The following is a 17,884-nucleotide window of genomic DNA, read 5'->3' as shown; positions in this document are numbered from 1 at the left end:
TATGCAATTTATCTCTTTTATTTTTTTTACTGATTATCGTGAGTTAATGATAATCGCATATTTATAACTGATTTTGTAATGTTTAAATAATCTTGTAAGTTAGGGATTGATGTGAGCTAGAATTTTGTGAATTTTATGAACAGCAATCGAGCATGTGGTAGCGTAGATAAAGAGATACGGTAATGTTTGATATACCGCTCACGTGTTAAGTTATGGTCAGTCGCTGTGAAGCGAGAGTGGTGATCTATCGGATTAAGTCAGAATTTATGTAGTGTGGACAGCAAGTATGCTTCTGAGTAACGTAAGTGAGGGATTTTGTGTACGTGTTAAAAGTGGTACATATAGAGATTTAGGGGCAATTTTTTCCTTTAAGGAACAGCTTTCTGGGGAGAGACGGGACAGTCCGAAGATGTAAGTCCAAAAAAGAAGTAACGAGTTCAGAATAAAAGACTAGGACGTCTAGGAAGGGGTGAGGATTGGAGAATAGGAAGGCTCGAGAAAATAGTAAGTCGTTGATACACGGTCAAGGGAGGAAGGTGATGCAATCAGTCGTGGATATTGCTCTCTATTCACCACTCTTTATCATGATGAAATAAATTCAAATTAGACACTGCTATTAAATTATGTTGACATTACTTAGATTGAATTGTAGTTGCTGCTATTAATTGTTATTGATTAAATTTTGTTATTTTTGTTGTCTAAGGAGGCTTGTAATGTACTAATTCTTCCCAATAGTGTTGCTCAGTTCTCTGTTGAAATTCTATCTTTCCACTCCCACCGGGCTATAATATCGAGGGAGGTCATTGTAACAAGATAACCGGGTGGGCTTTCCGGATTCACAACAGAACACTTTTGTCGATGATATAAATACAATGTTTAATAATGAATGACTTGAATAGGCAATTAATTATGAATATATGCGTGTATATATAATCCATATATTGGACTAATTAACATAAGAACGCGCAGACTTAGTAATGAAAAATACAAATAAATTACTTTACAAAATACAAAGTCAAGGGATGAATGGTTAACAGTGATTTCACAATGAAAAGATGGATATAGTTTACTCAACTAGCAAACAATGTAGAATTTTACTCGTGTGTAGTACAATGAATTCACTCAGATATTGAAATTATGCAAACAAAAAGTGACATATGCAAATCATCTTTACAGTCCCAAAAGATACAATGGGTTTTACGAACCCCAAAATTAGCCAACGATTAAAAGGTTATATGTAAGTAGATACACTCCGTCATCAGCACACTTTATTTCAGCCCCACGGCTGCTACAGTTCAGCTTCACAGCTGCTACGGTTAATTCATGTGGTTGCCTTTACAGCTTGCACCACGTCGACCCCGATCACTCCGATAACTTTGAACGCCCGGGTCACTTTGGTCACTCTAGTCACTCTAGACATTCTAGACACTCTGGACTGCTCTACACAGCTGAAAATATATCCAATACAGTGTAGTATACATGACACGGGCATATAAGGTGAAACGTAATGACGTTATACGCGGTAAGTTATATAGATTACATTATCGGCACAATAATTACAAAACAACAGGTTCAGAAATAAAACTAACCCTGCTCGATAAGAATCCTACTGTACTAAACATTTCTTAAAAATGTAGCTTTATATTACTAAAATAAATCCCTTGCTAAGTCGCAAACAATAAAATATGTGCATTATACTGCGTAAACAAAAACTCCATATCAAACATACAAAAATAAACGTGGTAGTACAATAGTTATAACTTATATACAAGAAATTAATAAACATACATACCTCTACAGCTGAAGAGTCCTTAAGTAGACCGCTGACTGACAAGATTATCCGCAATGTAAAGAGTTTTATACACAGGTATTTATACACAGATATAGTCTGTGAACTGAAGGCATTCGATTCTTCCCATCGAGAGCACTTCGCACGTGCGGCATAGGATGAACCGAACTCATCATTTCGAAATACGAGACAATATACATAAATCCCCCTCGGGTATCGCTTTACACAAAAAACGAAACCCGAGTACATGTATTTAATAAATAAAAGAATTTATACAATTCCGTGACAGTCATCCTCTAGATAACGCCATCCAAATCCAATTAACTACCCCTCTTACTAAGAGGGCGAAGTTACACATCAATACTACGCTAGAGAGAGAGAGAGAGAGAGAGAGAGAGAGAGAATCAATACCCCAGTATCAATAACTCCTTATGTGAATTTAATATACTTTCTGGTTTTGAGGGTTTTATTCCAAGTGTCTTGACGGCTTCAAATTCATTTGATGAGACACATAGGCAAAGTGTGCCTTTTCTTATCTATATATGATTTAATTTATATTTATTTTATTTGTATTGTTTGTTTGTCAGCTTTCCCGACCACAATTCAAAATTAGTAACAGTTACGTGAAAAAGTTTTTTTTTTTTTTTTAATTTTATTTTTTTTGTGGGAATAATAAAGGTTAGATAGAGGCTGTATTGGATACGCGGCCCTCGACTAGTAGATAGATTTTAGTAAAGTAAACAACTTTCTTTATTTTTTCTTAGAGTAAAATTATTGGTTTTTGTCAGGACCACTTTGAGAGTACGTGATATAAACATGTTCACGTGACCCTCATCCATGCATCTGTTTTGCACAGTATTCAGGTTTTATACCAATGTTAATAGTGTAGTGGGATACCCTAGCCTCAGTAGGAAAATATATTACAGACTCCCTGGGGCACTCTTTCCTCAAGGTTTTTCAGCACACCATGGGATTCTCTAGCCTCAAGGATAATTGAACATGGGGAATATTGGGTCTGTATAGCGTCAAAGGAGAGTGGGTTGTTGTATATGGACAATACGAATGGAACAGGTGTGGTGACGTCACGGTACTGAAGATTGGTAACACTGTTGCAACAATTGTAGGAACAGGTGAGGTGACGTCACGTGAAAAACAAACATCGAATGCTTGGCGGGGACAGGACTGGCGGGACAGAGACATTTATAACACATACAACATACAAACATAAACAACTGTACAGCCAACAAAAAAGTTTTGTAGGCAAGAAAGCAGATCTTTTCTAGATATATAACTCATACAACATACATCATACAAACACAAATAACTATACAACTAACTTTAAAAATTTAGGCAATAAAGCAAATCTCTTCGAGGGATATGAGTGACCCTGAACAGGGCCTGTGGGTTTATGTTATCGTCATTACGCCAACACACAGGGCATCGCATAGGTCTTCTTCTCTTCCTTAAACTTATTCTGATTTCTGGTCCGTAGATAAGGAATCTCTTCAAACAGCCTTGTCTCTCCAAATACATTCTTTTTTTCCAAACGCTTGTATCTGTGATCCGAATAATTGTCCATGATGATTTCACATACATGGGTAAATCCGTACGGAACAGCATCGACGATACGAGGGTAGATGATTATATGTTTGTCCTCATCTTGTGACGAGAACATTTGAATGTTATGAACTGAACTGGGTTATTTATAGTGGAAGAGCGGATCGAAACGGATTGAGTTTTTATTACCAATCCTAACACAAGTTACAAAATTCAGTTACAGTGTGGTGTCTGTCTTCCAATCCGAAGAGAGCTACCTGTGACGTCACATTCCCTATATAGGTGCGCTAGCGTCTGTTCGCAGTCAATCTATGCGACAAACTCGACATAAACTAAGAGGACGATGAATGGGGATGCCGCGGCCGTTTAAACGAGAAGCGATGGTATAGCAGCGGCTGCCAAAGACATAGTCCAACTTCCAGAAGAGGTCGTTTTAATTGGGATTTAGTGGATTTTCGTTCTTCTTGACAAGAATTTGTTCCGGTACCAGTACCTTCGCCACCTTCTCCTTCTTTACCACACGTTGAGTATTTTAAACAGAGACAGAAAGAAGAATCGGAGAAATGTATACAACAGCAGAAAGAAGCAGAACAAGCTTTTCTCCTTCAACAGCAACAGCAAGAAGAAGCAAGGATAAGGAAACAAGAAGATGAAGCAGCAGAGAAGAAACAAAGCCTAGGAGAGAAGGACAGTGAAAGTCAAACGGTAACGGTACTCTTAGACATTTTGGCCGAGTTAAGGAATCTGAAGCAAATGTATTAGACTTCTTTTATATGATCCAAGAGAAAAAGACCTTTCCGAGCCTGCGATACCACCCCTAGTGATTTCTACCAAATCATCATTGACAGGAGCAAGTCCAGAAGTAGGCTTTGGCAGTGGCAAAGCATAAGGCAGTTAAAGCTGATTACGTCACTTTCCTGCCATTTTGTAAAAACAAACAAATCCCCAACGGTCCTTTTCATGGCCACCTATTTCTCTCGAAAAGAGATGTCATTCATTTTGCCAAAATCAATTCAAACTCAAAATCCTTTTTTTTCTGTCCATGATGTATGCGTGTAAGTGAGTCCATGAGTGTAGATCCATATTTAAAAAAAAAAAACAAACAAACAAGAGACACTTGCGTTCCCTCTCTGGTCTATTCTGGTAAAAAATTTACAATTCATTTCACAACACAACACAACACAGCACTTTAAAATGTTCATATACTTATTCCGTGTCTTGGTTCACTCTCTGTTTTATTTTAATTTCTTCACTTTCACAGGTTTTTCCTCCTCTTCTTTCTCACTTCTCGTCTTCTTTACTTCTCTTATCTCTCTTTTTTACGTATCTGAGTTCTTCCTGTTCGAAACAACTCTCTTCCTCTTGCTCCTGTTGTTTCTTAGGGCATTCTGAAGACCAATGTCCTTTCTCTTGACAATGATAACAGGTATCTTGACCTTTGTCTCTTCTGATACATGTCTTGCTTTTTTGACGGCGTGGACACTCTGTCCAAATACCCTTTCTTTTTACAGATATAGCAAGTATCTTGAGGGGGAGTAGTCCATCGGCTTGTCTGAAGAAAACTTTCATGTGACAACTTGCAAAGCTCTGATCAGAAGTTCGATCTATTTGGGCTCTTCGATAGTTCTGGTCGGTTTGAGAGTGAAATGAATACTCTCAATGAAAGACACTGATCTTTATATATATATACTGGTCTGATAATGGATATAAAGGGGTCGATGGCGTTTAAAATGTAGTCATTTGACTTTTTGCAGTCAAGATGAAACGATCCCATCATGTCATGGAGCATGGAGAAGAAAGTAAGAGGCAGAAACGTGATTTATCGCCTCGCACAATAGCTACAGTCTTGGCTCAAATTCATGGCAGCGATTCTGAATATGACATGAGTGAACCAGAATCTAGACCCAGAGAGTCTACACGCAACCATAGTTCACCGCCATCTGTAAACCCTGAAAAGTACTATCACATTCGAGAGACGGAAAAGCGCTCCCCTATAAAATTTAGAACTATGGCTTACACGTACGCAGTGAAGTTTAAAGATTTCAAGTCCCAAGTACCGTTAGAGAAAGCAGAGGGGTTTATCACCGAGGTGTGGGATTCTTTGTTAACCACACTGAAACGGCAATGCCAAGCCAATAAGACAATCGCTTGAGGCTTTCCGTTCATCACGACAGTTTGAAGTCACCCGTTTGGATCAAGTTTAGCAACCCAACAGAATTTATACCTTCCAAAGTCATCGACAAGATTCAACAACTGCAACAATCCAACGACAAGGCTGACATCAACACTGTTGATTACCCACGTGTCTCTTCCCCGTGGGACAGGACGCAAAAATTGTGATATTGGTAGACGACCTTCGCAGCATCAAAACGAACCTTGTCTGATTTAACAACCCTCAAGACCAAATGTGTTTATCCCGTGCCATCGTGATTGGACGAACGTATGTCGACAAGAACGACGCGGCAGAATGGAAAAGAACTTGGAAAAATATTCGCCAATCGGATCAAACCAAGCAACAAAGAGAAGCAGAACTCCTGTTACAACAAGCGGGGATATCCAAAGACACACCGTGTGGCATTGTTGAAATGCAAAAATTGCAAGACGTCTTCGCTCCACGCTACACGTTGAAAGTGCATCCTCAAGAAGTGCGCGGGCCTCTTTTGTTTCGAGGCAAAAGTTTCATAAACAGAAAATACATTCAAATCTATTATTACGATGAACATTTCCATGCCATTACAAGTATCACTGGATTCCTAGGATATGGTTATTGCTGTTAGAAATGTGACTATGGGTATAACAATCGAGAGCAACACGAAATGCTCAGGATGTTTGGCTTCTCAACCCTTCTGTGCGAATGAAAAGAACGAGTGCATTGCTATACTTGTCTCCGCACTTTTGTCAGTCCAACCTAAAAACGCATGGTTCACAGCAGAAAAGTGCTTGTCAACTCCTGAGATTGTGCCCTACTTGTGGACAAGTCATACGTAGCAATAATGCTAACTTGTTGCATCAGTAGTATAAAGATTTATGAGAAGAAATACCCAGACGACACGATTCAATAATGTGAAATTACAAGGCTCAGATTCCACGTTGTATGGACAATATTGTGTGTATTTTCTTCATCAACGCAGTCTTGGATATTCTTTAGAGCATTTAGTTCCTTATTTTGATCGTCACTCTTCTAGAAACGATGACAAAGTAGATCGATGGTTTTGTAACCATTATGGTTATCTTTTGTCTTTATCTAGGAAACGTAGTGTAAATCAATGGCCCAATGACTTCCATCAGTGGAAGTCTAGCTTGACATCACAACGTTGTCAACATTGTCAAAACAAATTATTTAAAAAATGTTTGTTTGAAAAAATGTTTTATGGTTAATTGTTAATTATTAGATTTTTGGATAAAAATGTTGTGTTTTGAAAAATGTGTCTGTTGTTTCTTTCCAATTTTTATGATGATACATGCTCTTTGACTTCTCTCACCCTCAAATCAAAGTATGATAGCGTTCCGACTCTAAACAGTTTAGGTATGTTTTCCATCGCGTCCGCGCTTAAACCATATAAAGACAGGAAGTCTCCAGTCTAACCATTCATTGTTGACTCGTCCTCCTATGCAGATGTGTTGAAGACTTGCCAAGCTGAATTTACATCGAGTCCGGCAAAGCCTGATACTGAAGCCTGAAGAGATAGAGAATGTCAGATTGTTGAAAGTGACCGATGACCTGATAGAAGAGCTTTTCAGAGAGGAAATCAAGAAAGAGAAAGAAGAATGGACGAAGTACATATTTCAGAAGTAGAGAGAGAGCAGAGCAAGCAGCAGCAGCAACAAGAGGAACCGCACATAAGTTTTGTCGACTGCCATGTAGACAGGAAAGAGTTCTTCTTCTCTTTCCGAAGAAGCAGGTCCTATCCTGTAATAAACCCTGTCGCCAGACAGGGACGAAAATCTTAGACAATAAAAGATTGCCATAACTCCCTGTCCACAAAAACAGCTCTTTTCAGGGCTATCCGAATACTCTAGAAAAGAGATACTAATTCAATTGCCAATGTTATGCTAGCAAGTTAAAAATTTGAATTGTGTCCATAAGAACTTCGTTTCTTTAACTTTGTTAGAAGTGTGTCTATAAACACTTCGTTTCGGTAGTTTATCAAATAGTCCGTGAGGTTTTGTTAGTAGTTAGCGTTTGTAAGTAAAAAAGTGAGTGAGTGTTTCTTTTAAGTCCACGCGTTCCATGTTTCTTTGGGTAAGGATATGGGCAATGTAAGTTTTGGTAACGGGGTATTGTTCTTCACGTCCGCGCTTGTCGAACATAAAGGGAAACACTCGTCAGTCTGGCTACCAATCGCTGAGGCATCAACTAAAGAAGATGAGCAACAGAATTGCTAAATAGCTTGAACTCCAAATGCACCTGGAGTATGCCAGGCTCATCCTGGATGAACTGGCTATGGAGGCCATAGCCGAAGAGGCCGGGATAGAGAAGGAGGTGGGGGGGAGAAAAAGAAAGAATATGAGGAAAGAAAAACCTATACTACCTCACCTGATAATAAGATTTGTGTGTGAGGTGAAGCCAATGGTGAGTACGCCTCCGCGGGCAATGGCAGCACCACAGCCACTACCAGTACCACAGCCTCTACCAGTACAACAGCCAGTACCAGCACCGCAGCTTCTACCAGCACTACAGCCAGTATCAGTACAGCTGCGTGAGCAGAATATAAGGAGGCCACAACATCCAATAGTTTGGAATAGGAGAAGACAGAGGGAAGTCTTCACTATCCCTGAAAGTGAAGTTTTGGAGAGTGAAGCCAGTCACCCACCCCCCGCGCTCCCAACCACAACAGTGGACTGGGATAACGATTGGAGTCGTCGTTGTATCTGTGGTGTCAGGCCTGGGAGATGTCACCATTAGCCAGGTGCATCTGGAGTTAAAGCAATAAAACAGCCCTTCTCAGGGCTAACCAAATTTTTAGAAAAAAAGACTATTCATCTTGCCAATTGGTGTCAATGTGGAGTAGTGTGATTATAAGCACTCACTACTTTACTGATGTGTGTGTGTGTGTGTATTTTTATGAGCTCTCGTACGTTTGTGTGGGTAGTAGAGTGTGTTTTCCCCTTCCTTCTGTGTGGATAGTAGATATTATGGTGTGTTTTTCTCCTTCCCGTGTGTGGATAGTATATTTGTGGTTTGTTTTTTCTCCTCTTCTCGTGTGTGGATAGTATATTTGTGGTTTGTTTTTTCTCCTTCCCGTGTGTGGATATTTTATGTGTGATTTGTTTTTGCTCCTCACCTCTGTGTTGATAGTTCATTTGTGGTTTGGTTTTGCTCCTCACCTCTGTATTGATAGTATATTTGTGGTTTGTTTTTTTCTCCTTCCGGTGTGTAGATAGGAGATTTTGTTTTTTGATAATATATAATAGTTTTTACATTTCCTTCTGTATGGATTGTAGATAATATGTGAGGTGAGTTTTCCTTCACGTCCGTGCTTGACAAATAAAGTCAAAGCGTTCGTCGTTCGCACCATATACCTAACTTCTTTACCAAACCAATCCCAACCCCAAACAAACAAATGATGTTAATCTTCTATAAGGAAATTAACAAAATCAATAAAATATAACCCAACCAATCCATATACTCAGACCGGCCTGACACCCTGGGTGATTACATAAGCAATGCAGTTTAGTCACAGTCTAAGAAGTAGGACTTGATCAATACACATCCATGCAACATCAGATTCTGCATTACCGGACATCCCTCTTAGTGCGGCTGGGTGGGAAATTGGGGGCGGGAGTAGTATACGGTTTACAGCCCGAGTAGGGGCGAGTACCACCAGTGCGCGGGCTGATGCTACACCTGCACCTGCCTTGAGCTGTCCAAATGTATGATCAATTAAGCAATGCAATAGGTGATCGCTCATCATTCATACTAACATCTATCTGCTCTATCATTACTTAAGGCATGATGAATCGTCTTAACACATACTAATTATGACTGGCCAACAAAAATAAACATTATAAGGTCGCTTAAATCCCAGCCATCAGGGTCCACTGCACAATGCGGCAACAAATTGACACATAAACTAATTAGACATTAGATTAACAACCCAAAATTAGTCCTATAAGGTGGCTAAAAACCCAAAGCCATCAAGACCAGCTACACAATATGGCACCAAATTACATAATTGGGAAATATGTCCTTAAAAATTAGAACTATAAGGTGACTAAATCCCAGTCATCAGGCACCCCACACAATGCGGAAATATTTATTTTAAAATAGAAACACCAAATATTACTCGATTAAATAACTTTTTCCTAAAATAGTCTAGGAGATTCATCTTAACATCTATATATATATATATATATATATAACTTCTTCTACAAATAGCCACCTCCAGACATGTACCATCTAGGTGAGTGCGTGTGGACCATTCCCACTCACCACGAGTCCCGTGAGACATTAATGTCTCAAAATCCGACTAATCAAATAGCACTTCCTAAATGCATTAATACGTTGGGGGAAGTGGCACCATTCCTTCCCCCTCGAAAAAATAAAACATTCCCAAATGGGAAATTAAACAGTCGTACATGCCCGCAAGGGCGAACACGGCCATAATCAAAACGACCGCCCGACTGTTCGCGCCATTCATTCAGATTTCATTCAACCAGGAGACATCGACCAGTGAACTGACCGCGTGGCGGCTAAATGATACCCACGAAGAAAGGAGAGATGATGAGCCACCAGCCAAAAATGGACTGATTGTTTGCCCGGGACAGTAAAAAGTATTGCCTAAATTATCCACTGGGGACTAGGGAAGTAGCAGTGAAACACATCTGGAGCGTCATACTGGCGTCACATAACTGCTTTGGTTGACACCCCTGTGCAGTTGTGGCAGACTGAAATTCATCTTTAAACATGAGTGCGTGTTGGATTCATTCCTATTCATGACGGCCCTTCATTCAGGTCGTTAGGGCCTTATTAGTCCCAAGACCTGCCGACCTAATTGATCAGTGTTCTGTGAACACATAAATACCTGCGGGATGAAGCACTAATTCCTTCCCCATGATTAATTAAACAGCCAGCTTTGCTGGCAGAAATCCGTCGTACATGCCCTAGTTGGGCGAAACGACGTAAATTCAAATAGTCAGTCAGTCAGTTCGCGCCATTCACCACTGAATAAACGAAGATGGCAATAGAGTTGTTCAGCAAATCGAAGGATAATTGGTACTGGATGATGGATGTAGCCTATATGGTGGAAAGGCTTGAGAAAGAACTGAGGTATCAAGGTAGCCTAGACTTTATGACCTGTTTGAAATTAGCGACTGATTTGGTAACAGGTATGATAGAGGGGAAGCGAAGAAATTAAGAAGATCAATTACACCAAAATATGTGCGAGTGAGTAGTTTGAAGGAGGCAATTGATAATGTCATCAAAGTCGGGTGCTTTCTAGAAGACACATTGTATTCGGAAGAGTGGTCATTTGTGAAGTGGGCACTAGACAGCTAAAGAAAGCAGAAGAAATGATGAGAAAGGTGTTGGGAGTAGATGTGAAAAAGATTAAAGATACCTGGGCAAAGGACAGAAACGAAAAAGAAAACACAAGGACAAAGAAAATAGAAAGAAAAAAGAGGAGTTTGAAAGAATGAATCATAAGTTGCAGGAGAATTTAGATCCATGGGACATCCTGACTCAATGCCAAGATGGAAATGAAGAAGAAGAAAAAGGGAATCATTGAGAAAGTGAGGAAATGGTGAAAGAACTGGAGAATATAGAAGAGGAAGAACAAAAAGGCCCTTTTCAGGGCCACTCATATGCTTTGAAAAGATTTGCTTTCTTGCCTAATTTTTTAAAAGTTAGTTGTATAGTTATTTGTGTTTGAATGATGTATGTTGTATGAGTTATATATATAGAAAAGATCTGCTTTCTTGCCTACAAAACTTGTTTGTTGGTTGTATAGTTGTTTATGTTTGTATGTGTTATAAATGTCTCTGTCCCGCCAGTCCTGTTCCCGCCAAGAGTTCTAGGTTTGTTTTTATCCCGTGACGTCACCTCCTCTGTTCCTACAATTGTTGCAACATTGTTAACAATGTTCAGTACCGTGACGTCACCACACCTGTTCCATTCATATTGTCCTTACACAACAACCGCACTTTCCTTTGACGCTATACAGACCCACTATTCCCCCTGTTAAATTCCCCTTGAGGCTAGAGTGCCCCAGGGTGTGCTAAAATACCTTGAGGCTAGAGTGTCCCAGAGTGTGCTAAAAAAAACTTGAGGCTAGGGTGTCCCCGGGGTGGTTTTCTGTAATGTATTTTCCCATTGAGGCTAGGGTATTTTTCTTCTATACTGATGTTTATAGAGAATTTAGTCAGTCAGGGCTTAAAAAACTTGATGTCAAGTCGTTTCCTTTTGTTGTAGCCAGTTATCGAGTTATATGTTAACATTTTTGGAGATTATTTGGATTCTAACAGATTTATTCGTTTCTCTGGAAATTTTTGAGAGCTCGTACAGAATTCTTGAACAAAGACATTTCTTAAAAAATTTATTCGGGTTTCTAAACCAGAATGTTATTTCTTGTGTCTCTACAAGGAACAACACTGTATATGATACAACATACGTCATCGCCTTTCAGCTTGGATTCTTCGTCGGGACTCGAACTTGAATTCATTAGAACATTTCATTATTAGGACTTGTAAAATTTTATTCGTGGATTATTCTTGGATTATTTTTGTATTTGATTCTTAAAACCGTTAAGTTCTTATTTTTTCACTGTTTACACAGATTTTCCAGGTAAATAAATTAATTGCTAAATTTTTCAAATCTTGTTGTTTTCACTCTTTTTTGTGTTACTATTTATTCGAGCCTAAACACGTGAGATAAGACTATGAAGAGAGACCGTGTATGAAAGAGATCGAACATGGCTTGATGGATACAACTACCTAATAATGAAACATTATGCCCATTAGAAACATGCGTTGATGGGGTGGGGGAGCGGGCACGGGTTGTTGTTATTATTGTTATTTTTGCTTTATCAAGAAGGTCGCAATACGTTTTGGTTGAGTTACTATCTCGATTTCTTTCCCTTATTACACTCAGCAAATTTGTAAGATATTTCTTCAAATTAGAAATGTTTTCCAAGTCCAGCATTCAAACTGTTTGGTTAAAGTTTAAACAAAATCTATTTGAGGTACAATATACCAGTCCCTACAGCTCATAATATACCTTCTCGAAGGCTGTACAGTATACCAGTCCCCACAGCTCATACTATGCCTTCTTGACGACTATACAATATACCAGTCCCCACAGCTCATACTATGCATTCTTGACGGCTATACAATATACCAGTCCCCACAGCTCATACTATGCCTTCTTGACGGCTATGCAATATACCAGTCCCCACAGCTCATACTATGCCTTCTTGACGGCTATACAATATACCAGTCTCCACAGCTCATAATATGTCTTCTCGACGGCTATACAATATACCAGTTCCCACAGCTCATGATTTGGTTTCTCGACGTCTCATAAGATAAAGAGATGGAATTTTTGAGGTAAATGAAACGGAAGGAACCTGGAGTAAAGCAGCTTATACTATTGCTCTGTCTAGTACCTTTCTTCGATAGATATGCATAAACTTTCATCTGCTTTATACATTTCAATACTTCAAATTGCCTTAATACACTTTGTACCGAGGATGCGTTGAAGATTACTGACCTATTTAGATACTGCAAGGAAATTAGTAGCAATAACAACAATAGAGGCACCAAGAACAAAACTGACACCAACAACACAACTTGAAACCAATATGTAATATAGCTGAAAACTGGGTCGACAGGAACATGGATGTGTAAAGTGTTTTATATACAAAGACAGCAAGATAAATTTGTCATGACTGGAACCTGCGTCACTTATTGATCAAATCCAGCTCCTGGCTCGAATCTGTCGGCAAAGGTTATACTATAGAAGTTTGTGATTTCAAGTGGTCGACACTACATCGACTATCAAATACAAAAAGACTGAGAATACAGACGAATAAGATACTGGTTTCAAACTAAAAAAAGTAATAATTCACATAAAGAATTGTGTTGACTGGATGTCTTGTGGTTACTTACGTGTTAGAATTTGATTTATTTCATGTTGCATTTATTTTAAATGTCTTTATTGTTTACTTTTAGTATCTAATAAAAAGTGGCACGAGTGGGTGAGTTTGGAAGATAGAGAGATAGCATTTGCGTTTGGCGTTAGGCAAAGGGGCGTGGTCGGGAGATATTTTTTTCTTGTTTTGTTGCAGCTGACTTTTTTTAGTATTTAACCTTCACCTTAGCGTAACATATTTACGAGGGGTTGGGGGAGGAAGTAGGTTGGCAACTGACATAAAAGCTGTTCGCTGTAGCAAAGTAGGTGCGTCACTAAGAACACTGCACGTGTGCCCCTCGGACCCTCGCACCGTCACTGAATAAAGTACAAGTGATTTAAAGTTCACGAGACTTTGTAATAATGAGTTGATTTCGAAATGTAACATCGGTCGCATTACAGTACTCGAAGAAAGTGAAATCCCACTTCTAGAAACAGTATTTACTAACGAGTGTCTGGTTGTAAGAAAAAAAGTGCTTGTACGCATTATATCTCTTTGCTTGTCAACTAGTGTCAGAAACTCTAGTTCTAATTCCAAATTAATCATACAGTTTATGAACAATTCGACTCAGTTTGCCTAACTTATTGTTTCGATACCATGTTCCGCTTCGATACGGTAATTTCCTCGAAGCATGATCTCGCAACTGAGAAGGTACTACATTAACTGTGCAAAAATTATGCCAGAATAGGGTGGGCCCATAACTGCCGGCATACTAGCTTTGGAAAATCATAGGGTAGACCCACAGCTCTCGGCATACTAGCTTTGGAAAATCATAGGGTAGACACATAACTGTCAGCATACTAGCTTTTGAAAATCATACGGTAGACCCACAGCTTTCGCCATACTATGTTTGGAAAATCTACTGACAGATTAGGGTCTACACTGTTCGTTCTACTCGTGATTTCAAGGCAAGATAGTAGATCTTGTTCTGCCGGCCTTGTATAATAGCTTTTTATGTGCCCCATTGGGAAACTAAAATTTCAGTTAATTTTCCTGCAGTTGTGGCGTCACCAGTTTGTTTAGGTTTTGTTACCGTGTTCCTTTTTTTGCATGTTTTATATACCCTTTGATAGAGTCTCACTATACTTGTCACGAATCATTATGAGGCTAAGATAATTCAGATAATTCATTCTGCCGCATGCTCTCTTACCCCTTTGATCTGGGGCTAAGGTCAAAGTCATAGAAACTATGCACAAAGATTTCCATTGAAGATTTGCCTGTGTATCTTATATTCAGGGACGTCATGGAGGGGGGGGGGGCAGGGTGGTTGTAGCCTATATACGAAAATTAACATGCCCGTCAAGTTTACCCCCCCCCCATTAAGTTTTGCCCCCAACCCTGAAAAAAGTTGAAATGACGTTCCTGCTTATATTTGCTAAACCATTTGATGGATTTTGTTCATAATTGGAAAGAATCATTACAAAATCAAGACATGTCGTTATGCGTCTTTATGCGACACGCACATTTGCTCATTTAACCTAAGGAGCAAGGTTGCAGTCATAGATAATTTCCGTTTAATTTGTTATAGTTTGTATATTTGCGTATATTTCTTAAACTCTGGTGAATTTTGCTAATTTAAAAAATCATTATCAAGCAAAGTTCTTTCAGCAACGTGATCACTCCCCCTTTCGACCTCTGAGACAAGATCTTAGTCATTGAAAATTTGCATTGGACTTTGATTTAAGTATGGTTCATTTGTCTGTATGTTCTGAACCCCTTGTTGTAATTTGATCATTCTGAGAAGGAACTATTGTCAAGATGAGACAATTCATTCTGCGATATACTTGCTCAATATTTTGATCTTGAGGTCAGTGTCACTCTTTTACATCAAATGCTTCGATCGTGAGGCTAGACATGCAGGTAATGGCCTTGAGGTCAATGTCACACTTTTACATCAAATGCTTCGATCGTGAGGCTAGACATGCAGGTAATGGCCTTGAGGTCAATGTCACACTTTTACATCAATGCTTTGATCATGAGGCTAGACATACAGGTAATGGCCTTGAGGTCAATGTCACACTTTTACATCAAATGCTTCGATCGTGAGGCTAGACATGCAGGTAATGGCCTTGAGGTCAATGTCACACTTTTACATCAATGCTTTGATCATGAGGCTAGACATGCAGGTAATGGCCTTAAGGTCAATGTCACACTTTTACATCAATGATTTGATCATGAGGCTAGACATGCAGGTAATGGCCTTGAGGTCAATGTCACACTTTTACATCAAATGCTTCGATCGTGAGGCTAGACATGCAGGTAATGGCCTTGAGGTAAATGTCACACTTTTACATCAAATGCTTCGATCGTGAGGCTAGACATGCAGGTAATGGCCTTGAGGTCAATGTCACACTTTTACATCAATGCTTTGATCATGAGGCTAGACCTACAGGTCATGGCCTTGAGGACAAAGTCATACTTTAACATCAGTACTTCGATCGTGGGTCTAGACATGGCCTTCTTGTTTAAATTTTATTGAACACGTATGGCTAAAACTATCTGGAAAACGTTAGAGATAGGGTATGAAATCTCTCTCCCTCTCTCTCTCTCTCTCTCTCTCTCTCTCTCAAAAGTAAGTAGTCAACAGTGTAATCAGGATTTGGTGTAAGTTGCCTTGGATTCGTTTTCCAACAAGTAACTTATTATGATTGCCCCAAACATATCATTTAACATTTCCAGTGTTTTTCAATATGTGCTCTGCAATATGGCACCTTTTACTTGTAAATCACGTATTACTGTATATTTTTAACAGCAACGTTTCTTACTATTTTTGTTTAGATCCAGTCTTCGATCAGCGCTTTATAAAAGATAAGTGCAAATCAGAACATGTTATATATTTCAACATCTGTAGAGTCATTCTCGGTACTTTATTGCGTATATCTTTGCTATGTATATGAACTATGAAGTTACTAAAACAAGGTACATAACACGTTTTGCGGCCTAGATTTTTTAAGTTGCTGACTTCATCCGGTTTAAATTACTGCAAGATATAATGAAATGTGGTATGCGCTAGGAGCGAGATTTTCACTCAGAAAAGTTATAATTTTTAGGTTTAATTATCCAAGCTTAAAAATATGGGTTTGTTTTTTTCATGACCTGATTGGGAGCGGTCACAGTGGTTAGTGCCCCGAGTCACCCTACAGTCATGGGGAGCACCCGTGGTTGCCAGGGATAAAACTGCATGTGTTTAAATATAATGAATATAGAACTAAACCGTCTAATAATTACATTAATACAGCTATAATACTTATACACATATAAAGGACAATTTTAGGACTGCTTTCTGGGTGTTTTTGATCTATGATGCCTCCGCTATCTTAAGTGACCCCGGCCCCTCAAAGCCCTAATCTGGCCCTGTGTGTGCTTGATATCTGTGTATGTGCGTTGCATATTTATTATTGAGTGTTTGTTATGCGAGTCGTTTTGTTTATGTGACCGTCTCAAAGATGTTGTGTTTTGTAATTACTGGCTTTGTTTTGGAATGAATTGCTGGAGGATGTGGTTAACGCGCGCGCGCGCGTGTGTTTGTTTGTGTGTGTGTGAGAGAGAGAGAGAGAGAGAGAGAGAGCATTAACTACGTTATGCGTGCATCTTTTTCGTTGACTGGTTGCATGATATGCTAGAATTTGTCGGGGTGGGGGACTTTTGTTTATTTAGTGTTGTTTTTTAAGGCATGACTGCTAACTGAGTCTGACTGATGAATATATGGGTTTGGTTGTTGGATATCTGGGTCTGTTTATTGGGTATCTGAGTCTGTTCTGTATATCTGGGTCTGGTTGTTAGATATCTGAGTCTGGTTATTGGATATCTTAGTATGGTTATTGGATATCTTGGTCTGGTTGTTGTATAGCTGAGTCTGGTTGTGTTTGTTTATTTTTCCACCTATGTGTTGTAGCTTGCAATTACTGACTTATCTACTCTAATCTGGCTGGGATGTCGATGACGGGCAGGAAAATGCATACATTGGCTACGTAGCATTAAAACCGGGTGCTCTTATATTTATTCGGTAAAAGTTTAGATTTTTGATAATATTTTAAAGACGTTTCTCTTAAAATTTAGACGATTTGTAGCTTAGGGTACATCTTCAGTTATGAATGATTGTTCCCGACGGTTTATGACAAATTTGAGAGTATGTGGAATTGTGTTTTTCTTTAAAGTTTAAGTGTTGATGGCTAGGTGTTTCCTGAATAAAATTTGCAAATAGGTGGGTAGGTTGCCTAGGGTTTTGTTACCAAATATTTATTTGTATTGTGTGGTGGATGCAGTATTGGTGTTTGAAGCTAAAACAAATTTAAAAGTTCGTTGAGTGGTGGTCTGGGATTTTAAAACAAAATCTGGAGGATAAAAGGGTGGGTGGCCCAGCATTTAGGGTTTCATACACTACTCAAACCCAAGGCCATTGACTTTTAAT

The 17,884-nt window shown here is 39.1% G+C and overlaps 1 protein-coding gene across 1 annotated transcript in view; it reads left to right on the top strand.

Moving 5' to 3' along the window:
• The first annotated feature begins 412 nt into the window (after positions 1 to 412).
• LOC149780882 (ileal sodium/bile acid cotransporter-like) overlaps positions 413 to 17,884 on the top strand; it is a 56,308-nt gene continuing 38,836 nt past the window's right edge. Inside the window, exon 1 of the mRNA XM_089937985.1 lies at positions 413 to 504. The gene's annotated coding sequence lies outside the window, so the exon portion shown is untranslated. The remainder of the gene's footprint in view (positions 505 to 17,884) is intronic.

The sequence above is a fragment of the Sinohyriopsis cumingii genome, chromosome 16 (assembly GCF_028554795.1).
Source record: "Sinohyriopsis cumingii isolate HCF-2022 chromosome 16, ASM2855479v2, whole genome shotgun sequence".
Taxonomy (NCBI): domain Eukaryota; kingdom Metazoa; phylum Mollusca; class Bivalvia; order Unionida; family Unionidae; genus Sinohyriopsis; species Sinohyriopsis cumingii.
The sequence above is the reverse complement of the archived record's forward strand: the minus strand, read 5'-3'. Positions and strand labels throughout refer to the sequence as shown.